Below are 13,383 nucleotides of genomic sequence, written 5' to 3' on the forward strand. Positions count from 1 at the left end.
AGGCTGAGGCAGGAGAATCACTTGAACCCGAAGGTGGAGGTTGCAGTGAGCCAAGACTGCAACACTGCACTCCAGCCTAACTCCACCTAAAAAAAGAACAAAAAAAGGAAAAAAAAATTTACATTAAAACCCTTCGGTGAAAAGTTGTACACTTTCCACAGAACAGAAACTAAAATAACCTGTTATATAATTAGTCACAAATACGGTCCTCAAGTTTTTTGCCCATACACATAAGCATTTGTCTAAAACATGTCTTCTTTATAGCACTAGGCCCTGCCGCCACGATGCTTGGCTGAGCTCACAAGTCTGTTGTAACCTGGAGCTTCCCTGTTACGTCTCTGGCTCTCCTCTCCTGCTAAGCTTTGTTTCCTAATTAAAATCTTCTGCCACTGCCATAGCTGCTGCTGCTACTGGAACCGCCATAGCCACCTTGGTTTCGTGGTTTGGCAAAGTATTGGCCTCCACCACCACAGGGGCCAGAGCTTCTGCCTCCAATCCTCCCTTCATGGGTCCAAAATTTGAAGACTGATTGTTGTAATTGCCAAAATCATTGTAGCTTCCACCACCTCTAAAACTGCTTCCATCATTACCAAATCCATTATAGCCATCCCCACTGCCACCATATCCACCACCACCATGGCTGCCACCAAAGCCACCACAACCACTGAAGTTTCCTCCAGGACCAAAGTTGTGATTCCCACCAAAACCACCTCCATGACCACCACCAAGGTTTCCAGAACCACTTCGACCTCTGGCTGGATGAAGCACTGGCCAGCTCTTGCTTTGACAGGGCTTTCCTAGTTTCACAGTTATGGCCATTCACAGTGTGGTATTTCTGAATGACACTCTTATCCACGGAGTCATGGTTGCCAGAGGTTACAAAGGCAAAGCCCCTTTTCTTGGCACTGCCTCAGTCAGTCATGATTTCAGTTGCTTCAATTTTTTCATACTGTTCAAAAGAATCTCTTAAATGATGTTATTCAGAATCTTGTTTAATGCCACCAGCAAATATCTTTTGCGCAGTTAAGTGGGCACCTGGTCTTTGAGAATCTTCTCATGGACAGCTCTCTTTGGTTCCACAGCTCTCCCATCCACCTTGTGTGGCCGTGCACTCATGGCTCTATCCACCTCCTCCACAGTGGCATATGTGACGAACCCACAGCCCCTGGAGCGCTCGGTGTTTGGGTCTGTCATCACCACACAGTCCCTGAGCCTTCCCCACTGCTCAGAATGGCTCCTCAGGCTCTGATCACTTGTTTCAAAGCTCAACCTTCCAATGAAGAGTTTCCTCAGCTGTTTGGGCTCTTCAGGAGACTCTGACTTAGTCTTGATGGCAGGGGGAAGAGAAACTTTAAGGATGCTTCTTTGGTGGTGTCCATGGGCAGAAAGAGGAATTTTTTTTTTTGAGACAGAGTTTCGCTCTTGTTACCCAGGCTGGTAACAATGGCACGATCTCGGCTCACCGCAACCTCTGCCTCCTGGGTTCAGGCAATTCTCCTGCCTCAGCTTCCTAAGTAGCTGGGATTACAGGCACGCGCCACCATGCCCAGCTAATTTTTTGTATTTTGAGTAGAGACAGGGTTTCACCATGTTGACCAGGATGGTCTCGATCTCTTGACCTCGTGATCCACCTGCCTCAGCCTCCCAAAGTGCTGGGATTACAGGCGTGAGCCACCGCTCCCGGGCCCAGAAAGAGGAATTATTTTTTTAAGAGACGTTGTCTTGCTATGTTGCCCAGCCTGGAGTGCAGTGGCTATTAACAAGTGCAAGTGTAGCTTACTACAGACATGAACTCCTGGGCTCACGTCCACCTCCTGACTCAGCCTCTCAATTACGACAGGTGCACGACACTCACCTAGCTAAGGAACTTTTATTCAAAGATTCCAGAAATATCACTTCTCAGGTATATTCCACTGAAGCTGCTTTACACCTTACTCCATGTTCCCATGTGCTGAATTGTAGATCAATGTGTAGATTCTATGTGACCCTTCAGACCCTTAAAAAGGAGAATTGATGTAGCTGGGTGCGGCAGCTCATGTTTGTAATCCCAGTGCTTTGGGAGGCTCACTCTAGTGAGACCAGGAGTTTGAGAGCAGCCTGGCCAACACAGTGAGATCCTGTCTTTACCAAGTAAGAAAAAAAAAAAAAAAGAGAGAGAGATTTGTCGTGGAATCTTTTTTATTTAATTGTGGTAAAAAAAAATCATAACATTTATCGTCTTAACCAAGTGCGCCGTTCAGTAGGCTTAAGTATATTGTTGTGCAAGCAATCTCTAGAACGTGTTCATCTTGCAAAAAGGCAACTGAACCCACTAAACCACTCCTCGCCCCGCCCTCTCCCCAGCCCCCGGCAACCAGCTTTATTGGTTTGTTTGCTTTGAATGAAGGTTGTCTACTTTCTGTCTCTACTTTTTTTCTCTTTGATTTTGACTAACATAAGGACGTCTAGTATTTGTAGGGTTTTTTGAGACCGAGTTTCATTCTTGCTACCCAGACTAGAGTGCAATGGCGCAATCTTGGCTCGCCGCAACCATCGCCTCCCGGCTTCAAGTGATTCTCTTGCCTCAGGCACCGTACTAGCTGGGATTACAGGCATGTGACACCAAGCCTGGTTAATTTCGTATTTTTAGTAGAGATGGGGTTTCTCCTTGTTGGTCAGGCTGGTCTCAAATTCCCACCTCAGGTGGTCTGCCTGCCTCAGCCTCCTAAAGTGCTGAGATTACAGGCGTGAGCCACAATGCCCGGCCCTATTTGTGTTTTTGTGGGTGTCTTATTTCACTTAGCATAATGTCCTTCAGTTTCATCTATGTGTAGCAAAGAAGACAGGGTTTCTTTTGTTTTTAAGTATTCCATTGCATGTATATACCACATTTTGTTTGTCCACTCATCTGTCAATGGAAATTTGGGTTGTTTTCCCTTCTTGGCTATTGTGAATAGTACTCCTATAAACATGGGTATGTCTCTTCAAGAGTATCATGAAATCTTATAATAAAAAATCTTGAGAGGTAGAATAGCTTAACAGATAACAGTAATTTGGTCCTACTCTGTCCTTTTACAGATGAGCACACTGAGGTGGGACCAGTTATGTGACTTACCCATGGTAAAATGATTTGGTGATGATAATCACTAACACTTCATTTATTTTCATTTATTTATTTATTTATTTTGAGATGGAGTCTCGCATTGTCGCCTGGGCTGGAGTGCAGTGGTACAATGCTTGGCTCATTTCAACCTCCGCCTCCAAGGTTCGGGTGATTTTCCTTGCCTCAGCCTCCCGGTTGCAGGTGCCCACCACCACCCCCAGCTAATATTTTGTGTTTTTAGTAGAGACAGGGTTTCACTATGTTGGCCAGGCTGATCTCCAACTCCTAACCTAGTGATCCGCCCACCTCAGCCTCCCAAAGTGCTGGGATTACAGGCATGCGCCACTGTGCCCAGCCATCACTAACACTTTAAAAGGATACAGTGAGCCAGACACTTGGCTGAGTATGTGACTTGTAGTGTGTCGGTCAGCCCTTACCAATAAAACCTCTGAGATAGATACTAGTATCATCTCCATTTGATAGATAACAAGACTGAAGTGCAGAGAGATTAAGATTATATATATATATTATATATTACTTTATATATATTTATATATATATTTTAAACGTGTATTACATATTACACTAAATATATATTTATATATAACAAATGTTTATATTTTATACATATTTGTTACATGTATAAAATATTATATGTATAAAATATATAATAAATATATAAAGTTTTTTGAGATAGAGTCTTGCTCTGTCACTCAGGCTGGAGTGCAGTGGCGTGATCTCAGCTCACTGCAACCTACACCTCCTGGGTTCAAGTGATTCTCCTGCCTCAGCCTCCGGAGTAGCTGGAATTACAGGCATGTACCACCACGCCTGGCTAATTTTTGTATTTTTAGTAGAGCCGGGGTTTCATCATGTTGGCCAGGCTGGTCTCTAACTCCTGGCCTCGTGATTCACCCACCTCGGCCTCCAAAAGTGCTGGGATTACAGGCATGAGTCACCAAGTCCAGCCAACATTATATTTAAGGGCTGGGACCTCCTCTCTGACTCTAGGGTGGAGAAGCCACTAACAATGATTAATTCTCATTCATTTATTCAGCAGACATTTCTCAAGTGGCTACCACTGCCACAATGTACTAGATCCTGGACATACACAAACAGAACTTCATGTTTTCCCCCAAAAAGCTGGAAGTGTAGGAGGAGCCATTGGCTTGTCCACAATTTCAGTGCAAGGTGATTGGTGCTGTACTAGCGGTTCGCAGGTGCTGCCATTGAATCTGCAGGGGGGGGACTGCTAAGGGATGGAGGGATGGGGAGGCCTCATCTCTGAGCCCTTGAGCTGGATGTCTAAGTGTGTGCAGGCGTTTTCAAGGTGAAAAAGTGGAGGGAATGAACAGTATTTGAGGTAAAAGAGACGTATGCAGAGGAATGGGAGTCTGAAGGACTGTGTGCACTGATTTGGTCGCTACAGCGCAGGTGTGCGGGAGAGGGCAGGGGATGGAAGCCCCTAAGCTGTCTCAAGAACTTGGCCTATACTGTTCATTTAATATCACAATGCCTCTGTTATTCTCTCTCTCTCAGAGAGAGGGTCGTGCTCTGTCACCCCCATAGAGAGGGTGTGGCACTATCATACCTCACTACATCCTTGAAATCTTGGGTTCAAGCAACCCTCCTGCTTCAGCCCCCTAGTAGCTGGGACCACAGGTGTGTGTCACCAGCCCAGCTAATTTTGTAATTTTTAGTATAGACAGTTGTGGTGGAGAGTGGGTGGGGGTTCATCTCACCCAGGCTGATCTCTAACTCCTGGGCTGTGGCAACAATCCTCCTGTCTCCACCTCTCAAAGTGCTGAGATTACAGGTGTCAGCAGCTGAGCCGAGCTAGTTGTCTTCATTTCATATTAGGAATGCTGAGGCTCTGGTTAAGAAAAACACCCAAGGTCACACAGCTTCAGACAGACTGGGACCCTGAGCTTCAGGTGCCACGGAGGTGAGGCACTTGGAGCGGGATCCTGGGCCGCCAACGTGAGGCTGCCAACGTGGGGCTGAGGAGTTGTGCCCTGACCTCTGGGGCACTGGAACCCCACGGAAGGCGTCTACTGGGACTGAATTACCCAAGTTGGGGCTATTTCCTGAGGGAATGCAAAAGGAGTTCAGCTCGGGGTAGCAGTCCAGAAAGGGGACACAGCTGGGCCTGCGGAGTGGGGGCTGCCGTGGGCCCAGGAGCAGGTGCCACCCCGCCCAGTGCCACCACACCGTGGACACTTCAGCCCTTCTTCCTGGGGTTTCTCCTGTCGTGCCTTCTTGCAGGAGGTGAAAATAAGAGGCCACAAACAACGACACATGGTTTGCAAGCCTGCCTGAGTCCCCAGTTCCCAGTGTCCCGAGGACACCAAGGGTGCGGCAGAGCTTGTGTCTGCTCCCTGGCTCTGCCTCGGTGTCTCTCCAGTTCCTGTCCTTGCTGAGCTGTGACTGGAGCCTAAGGACGTGTGTGTTTTTTTCTCAGCAGGAAGCTGGTGGCTGCATCACATGATGGTAGTTGATTTTTTACCTGGTATTTGGGTAGATGAAAGTAAAAAAAAGTTTGTGTCCAAGGAATGACTATCTACTAATTATTGACTTTGTGTGTCCTTCCCAAAGCAAGGTGGTGTTTATTTTGCAAAGACACTCCATGCTACTATGAGATAAGATTTAAGATCATAGGGTTCCCAGGGAGAACAGAAATGGCCTCAGCCTACAGGGTAAACTGTCTTTAAAATTCAGAGCCTGCTGACCAAATACCAGAAATGAGTTTCTCTGGGCAATCTGCAAGATCCCAGGAAGACAGGACCAGAAGGCTGACCTTGGCCTGCTCCCTGTGGCTCCCAGTGCATGTAGCCAGTGCAGGGGAAGGCCCTCATCTTCTTCTGCAGGAACCTACCTCTCCACAGGTGCAAGAGGGAGACACAGTATTGGCATTTGCTCTCAGCCTCTTTCCTTCTTTGGGGTTTTTTTTGGTTTTTTTTGAGATGGAGACTTACTCTGTTGCCCAGGCTGGATGGAGTGCAGTGGCGCAATCTTGGCTCACTGCAACCTCTGCCTCCCTGGGTTCAGGCAATTCTCCTGCCTCAGCCTCACAGGGGCCCACCATCACGCCCGGCTAATTTTTGTATCTTTTCAGTAGAAATAGGGTTTTGCCATGTTGATCAGGCTAGTCTCAAACTCCTGACCTCAAGTGATCTGCCAGCCTTGGCCTCCCAAAATGTTGGGATTACAGACGCAGGCCACCACGCCTGGCTGTCTTTGACACCTGTTTACTGAGGATTATGATTATGTATAGCATAGCCTTGGGCACTGAGTGATGAGAAGGGTGAGGAGAAAACCAACATGTGGGGCATACAGGCCTGGCCTGAAGAGCATGGAGAGGAGCACTGAATTCAACAGAAACTATGGGTGCCTACCATGCGCTTGGCACTGGGGAGTCGAGAAGTAAGACACTTCCCTTAACAAAGATCACAAAATACAAACATTAGTTTGACATAAATCTTAGATCTAATATAAAAGTAAAAGCCAAAAACCTTCTAGAAGAAAACACAAGAAAATTTCTTAATCATCTTAGGGTAGGAAAAGATTTCTTAACAAGAACACAAAAACATTCACTATACAAGAGAAAAGTGGGCTGGGCGCAGTGGCTCACACCTGTAATCCCAGCGCTTTGGGAGGCTGAGGCAGTCGGATCACCTGAAGTTGGGAGTTTGAGACCAGCCTGACCAACATGGAGAAACCGGTCTCTGCTAAAAATACAAAATTAGCCATTCTTGTGGTGCATGCCTGTAATCCCAGCTACTCAGGAGGCTGAGGCAGGAGAATCACTTGAACCCGGGAGGCTGTGGTTGCGGTGAACCAAGATTCTGCCGTTGCACTCCAGCTTGGGCAACAGGAGCAAAACTGTCTCAAAAACAGAAACAAGCAAACAAACACCTGAGTGAAAAAGTCAACAAGACTTTCCAAAAAGTGGAATAAAAAGAGACATGGATGATAGAATATAAACATAATACCAGTGGGTCCACTGGGGAGATCCAATATCCAGCTCATAGGGATTGGAGAACAGAGTGGGCAAATCATTAAATCATGGAAGAACATTTCCCAGAACTGAAGAGCACACCTCTAGGTTAAAAGCTCTGAGAGTGATCAGTACAATAAATGAAAACAGTCTATATCAAGGAACATCATCATGAAATGTACAATACAGGGCATACAGAAATTATCCTAACTGCTTCTAGAAAAAAAAGAGGGGGATGTCGCTCACACAGGCTTGAGAGTCTCGCACAGGAGCACTGGAAGCAGGGAAGGAAAGCACTGATACCGTCAAAATGCTGGGCTGGTTTTTGTCCTAGAATTTTATGCCCTCTCATATTTTTCAGTCAAGTAGAAGAGGAACATTTTCACACAAGCAAGGACTCGAAATGTTTCCAAGAGTAAATCAAGAAAAAGGAAGATACAGCATTTGGCAAAATGCCCTCCAATATGGGAAAGTGACGAAGAGAACTCCCAAGATGGCAGCTGTCTGTCAGGTTTGGAGAGCCTCCAGTCCAGACTGCAGGAGGAGACGGACAGCATTTGCACCCCTGGAAAACAGCCTGGTGTTTGACAGATCTGATGTAGAAAACAGAAAGAAAAAAAACCCTGTAGGTTCAAAGAAAACAAAGCAAATGAAAGAAATAAGGTAAACTGGGCACGGTGGCTCATGCCTATAATCCCAGCACTTTGGGAGGCCAAGGTTGGTGGATTATCTGAGGTCAAGAGTTCAAGACCAACCTGGCCAACATGGTGAAACCCTTTCTCTACTAAAAATACAAAAAAATTAGCCGGGCATGGTGGTTGGTGCCTGTAATTCCAGTTACTTGGGAGGCTAAGGCAGGAGAATCACTTGAACCTGGGAGGTGGAGGTTGCTGTGAGCTGAGATCGTGCATTGCACTCCAGCCTGGGGAACAGAGAAAGACACCGTCTCAAAAAGAAAAAAAAAAAAAAAAAAAAAGAAATAAGGTAAAAAGTCCAAGAGGAAAGAAATTTTGTACAAATAAGAAACTATAACCTAAGTCTATGATTTGGCTCAAAGACTGCATTAGCGTCGTCAATAATATTTACATTGACAACTGATTTAACTAAAAATTGTGATAGGGCCGGGCACGGTGGCTCATGCCTGTAATGCCAGCACTTTGGGAGGCTGAGGCGGGTGGATCACGAGGTCAGGAATTTGAGACCAGCCTGGCCAACATAGTGAAACCCCGTCCCTACTACAAATACAAAAATTAGTTGGGCATGGTGACAGGCACCTGTAATCCCAGCTACTCAGGAGGCTGAGGCAGGAGAATTGCTTGAATCCAGGAGGCAGAGGTTGTGGTGAGCTGAGATCGCTCCACTGCACTCCAGCCTGGGTGACAGAGCAAGGCTCAGTCTCAAAAAAAAAAAAAACTGAAAGAACTACATAGGGAAATAGAGCTTGGGCGGGGAATATAAGAGAATGACCACACTATGAAGTTGATACAAAATTTTTAAAATAAGTAAATCAAGAAATATCAATAAATGCCTACAATGGAGATGCTAGAAGAAAAAACTTTGAAGTGACAAGCACGGCTGTGTTTGCAGAGCAGGTAATGGCAGGGGATACACAGAGACTTTTTTTTAGTAATCTAACTTGAAAAAAATGTGTATTTGTCATGTTTATAGAATTGAAAAAATTTTCAACAAAAAAGACGTACCAATCATCAAAACCATGGTTTTCAAACTTGTTTTGTTAGCAGAATGCTTCTCCCCTCCCCCAGAAAAATCTATGTATTAATAGAATAAGAGCACAGCTCAGCCCCAGCATCCCTCAAGGCGGTTCTTAAAAACCACCAGCTCTGAAGATTAACCTATTCAGACTCCCTCTGCTCCAGCGTAGCTACTAAATCCAACATGAATTTGAACTTACCCAAAGTTAGGTGGGTTGAGTATACCAAATCTGAAAAATCTGAAATTTGAAATGATCCAGAAATCTGAAACTTTTTGAGCACAGGCATGATGTCCAAAAGAAATGAGCATTGAGGCATTGTGGACAAGTACAATGCAAATGTTCAAAAATTGGGTGAGAAAAACCCCAAATCGAAAACATTTCTGGTTCCAGGCTTTTTTTTTTTTCTTTTGAGACAGGGTTTCACTCTTTCACCCAGGCTGGACTGCAACAGCAAAATCTTGGCTCACTGCAACCTCCACCTCCTGGCTTCAAGTGATTCTCATGCCTCAGCCTCCCGAGTAGCTGGGATTAGCTGGGATTACAGGGGCACACCACCATGTCTGGCTCATTTTTCTGTAGTTTTAGTAGAGACAGGGTTTCACTATGTTTGTCAGCCTGGTCTCAAGCTCCTGACCTCGAATGATCCACCCACCTTGGCTTCCCAAAGTGCTGGGATTACAGGTGTGAGCCATCGCGCCTGGTCTGGTCCCAGGCATTTTGGATAAGGGCACTCAACCTGTGCAAAGCTGGGAATCAAGGCCCTGGATTCCTCACCCAGGACTTTTTCTCCTGTATGGTCTGTTTCAGGAATTTAAAAACAAAGGGGACAAAGGCATCAATGAAAACCAAAAGACAGGACAAATATGGGCACCTTCGATCGTATTACTGTAGGAGTCAGGGGAGAGTGAAAAGGAGTTGAGGCTTTCACGGGAAATGGAAGATAACAGGGTCACAGGAGGAAGAGGGAACGTTAACAGGCTGGCGTTGTCACGCCGGGAGGGGCAAGTAGGTTTTATCTCAAGTGCTCAGTTTGGTTAGTTGAGACCTGCTTGACGTGCTGAGTTGGCTTCTGAGGCTGAATCTGGGTTCAACCAGAGCGTGTGCCTTGATTGAGTGGTGAAGTCTTGGTAAGAGGAGGCAGTGTGGCAGGCATACCGCTGTCTGCTATTTTTGTTAAATCTATAAGCAGTCATGATCCTTGTTTGAATGTTTGTGCCCCCCAAAACTTACGTTGAAATTTAACTGCCATTGTAACAGTTTTAGGAGGTGGGACCTTTGAGAGGTGACTAGGCCATGAAGGCTCCTCCCTCATGGGTGGGATTAATGCTCTTATAAAAGGGCAAATTCGGCCCCCTTTGGCCCCTTTGCCCTTCTGCCTTCCACACGGGAGGACGCAGCAAGAAGGCCTCACAAGATGCTGGCACCTTGAACTTGGACTTCCCAACCTCCAGAACTATGAGAAAATAAGTTTCTGTTCATTATAACTGACCCGTCTGTGGCATTTTGTTATAGGAGTGCAAAACAGAGCAAGACATCTTTTTGGAGGTATTAGTCACCAGCCTAAAGAGACAATCAGAAACAGGTGGGTCTAGTAGGTATCACGTGATCAGAGCTGGGAGGCAGAAAAGGCGGACAGCAGTGAGGCTGCTGAGCCACGGGCAGTGCCTGACACACCCTAGGTATTGCCGACTCTGCTCCCAAAGAATGCAGTGTTCTCTTCACTGCCCAAGCGTAAAGTGACACATAAGGGAGAGATGAAGACTAATTACTTTCAAGAGTTCCAGAATTCAGCAAGATGTTTGTCAGTGCAAGGATTCATGCAAAACTTGACATACCCACACTCTCCCATACCCATGCTATCCCATATGGTAGCCATTCCCACATGTAGCCACTGAGCATGTAAAATGTGGCTGGTGTGACTGAAGAATTGAACTTTGAATTTATTTTTATTTTTATTTACTTATTATTATTATTATTATTTGAGATGGATTTTTGCTCTTGTTGCCCAGGCTGGAGTGCAATGGCTTGATCTCGGCTCACAGCAACCTCCACCCCCCACCCCGGTTTCAAGCGATTCTCCTGTTTCAGTCTCCCGAGTAACTGGGATTATAGGCATGCACCACCAAGCCTGGCTAATTTTGTATTTTGAACAGAGATGGGGTTTTTCCATGTTGGTCAGGCTGGTCTCGAACTCCTGACCTCAGGTAATCTACCCACCTCATTCTCCCAAAGTGCTGGGATTACAGGCATGAGCCATCATGCCCAGCCTTATTTATTTATTTGAGATGGAATCTGGCTCTGTCACCCAGGCTGGAGAGCAGTAGTGTGATCCCAGCTCACTACAACCACCGCTTCCCAGGTTCTCTTGCCTCAGCCTCCTGAGTAGCTGGGATCACAGGCAGGTGCGCTGGTCTTGAACCCCTGACCTCAAGTGATCCACCCGCTTTTACCTTCCAAAGTGCTGGGATTACAGGCGTGAACCACCATGCTGAGCCTGAATTTTGAATTTTAATTATTAATAGTTGCCATTGAAATTGAAAAACCCACTTCCATTTCCAGGAAGATGGAGTGCATGTACTTCTGCTTATTTCTCCTGCTAAGTACAACTAAACTCCTGGATATTACATATGAAAACAAACCTCTCACTGAAAGGTGGAGAGAAGGCAGACCATTTAGGAACCTCAGAAGCTAAGGAATTACATGGTGGAGACACTCTCCACGGTGTAATTTCTTTTTTCCTCAATATCCCAGACTTGGAATAGAAAAACTGGCAAATCAGAGATAGCAACAAGCAAAAAGAGTCCTGATGAGGCCAGGCGCGGTGGCTCAAGCCTGTAATCCCAGCACTTTGGGAGGCCAAGGCGGGTGGATCACGAGGTCAAGAGATCGAGACCATCCTGGTTAACATGGTGAAACCCTGTCTCTACTAAAAATACAAAAAATTAGCTGGGCATGGTGGCGCGTGCCTGTAATCCCAGCTGCTCAGGAGGCTGAGGCAGGAGAATTGCCTGAACCCAGGAGGTGGAGGTTGCGGTGAGCCGAGATCAAGCCATTGCACTCCAGCCTGGGTAACGAGAGCGAAACTCCGTCTCTCACACACACACACACACACACACACAAAATAGAGTCCCGATGAAAGCCTGCTTTCTCTAGCCAGAGGACGAAGAAAGAGGTAGACTAGCCAGGCAGCTTTTGGACAATTACTACGGTACTCCAGGCAATCACCACAGAGAAAACTGTGGCTCCACCCAACCTCTGCCAGCAATGAGTGAGCGTGGAGCCTAGGTTTCCATCCTTGTAAGGCTGCAATAAAGCGCCCGGATGTTCCTGCCTAAGCGATATGGGAGAGCTCAGGTAGGGAGCTGGGATTTTCCTCCTCATTGGCTGGTGATACCCTTCCTGCCCAGTGGGGAGCCTGGACTTCTAGTCTACCTGGTAGTTATGAGATGCCCCTCCCACTCCCTGCTAGGGCAGCAGCAGAGGAGGCCTAGGGGAGTCAGAACTTCACCGACCACTGCCCAGTGGCAATGAGGCCACCCCATGGAGTGAACACAGCGTGGAAAGCAGGCACTCCAACCCCAGCTCAGCAGTAACAAGCAGGCGCCCCTGACCCTGAACACCAAAAGAGGCTGAGTGGGGACTTCTACCTTCCTAGGAAAAATGAGGCAGCATGTCCACTTTCCCAGCCAAAGCAATGTCGCAAAAGTCAGCTACAACAAAAGATCACATTCCCAGAACATCACACAGAAATGTCCAGGTTTCTGTCAAGAATCACTCTTCACACCAAGAACCAGGAAGATCTCAAAACTGAGTGAAAAAACCCAATAGAAGCCAACACTGAGATGACAGAGATGCTAGAATTATCTCAGATTTAAAGTCAGCCATAACAAAAAGGCTTTGATGAGCAACTACAAACACTCCTGAAATGAAATAAGAGATAAAAAGCCTCAGCAAAGAGACAGAAACTAGAAGGAGGAGTAAATGGAAATTTTATTTTACTTTTTTTTTTGAGAGAGGGTCTCACTCTGTTGCTCAGTCTGCAGTGCAGTGGTGCAGTCATAGCGCACTGCAGCCTTGATCTCCAGGGCTCAAGTGATCCCCCTGAAACTGGGTGCCTCAGTTTAAAAAATATTTTTTTATTGCATCTTAGGTTTTGGGGTACACGTGACGAACACGCAAGATTGTTGCATAGGTACACACATGGCAGTGTGATTTGCTGCCTTCCTCCCCATCACCTATATTTTAATCACTCACTTTCTCTGTCTTCCTTCCCTCTCCTCTCGCCCCATCATTGCTTCCCTTTCTACACTTCCCTTTGGCAATGCATGCTTATCTAATTATGTTTCTGCTTAAGAAATCCCAGAGGCTAATCTCAAACAAACCAGGCATGAAGCCCCCATTCCAGAATCTTCCCGCCGGGCAGTCATGAACAATTAGTCCACCACCATCAGGCTGAAGTCAAGATAAGGCCAATCAGACCTCTGGACAGGTGATAACCCAAGATAGCCGCCAGAACCAGACACAGAGGACCCTCACCCTGCGCAGTTCCCACGTGCTTTCCATACCAAGTTTCCCTTTGAAAACCCCGGG

General features: G+C 46.4%; 1 pseudogene; it reads right to left on the reverse strand.

Annotated features, from left to right (window-relative positions):
• Nucleotides 1–266: 266 nt before the first annotated feature.
• On the reverse strand, nucleotides 267–5,937 carry LOC108592010 (uncharacterized; annotated as a pseudogene).
• Between the last annotated feature and the right edge of the window lie 7,446 nt (nucleotides 5,938–13,383).

Source organism: Callithrix jacchus, chromosome 5 (assembly GCF_049354715.1).
Source record: "Callithrix jacchus isolate 240 chromosome 5, calJac240_pri, whole genome shotgun sequence".
Taxonomy (NCBI): Eukaryota; Metazoa; Chordata; class Mammalia; order Primates; family Cebidae; genus Callithrix; species Callithrix jacchus.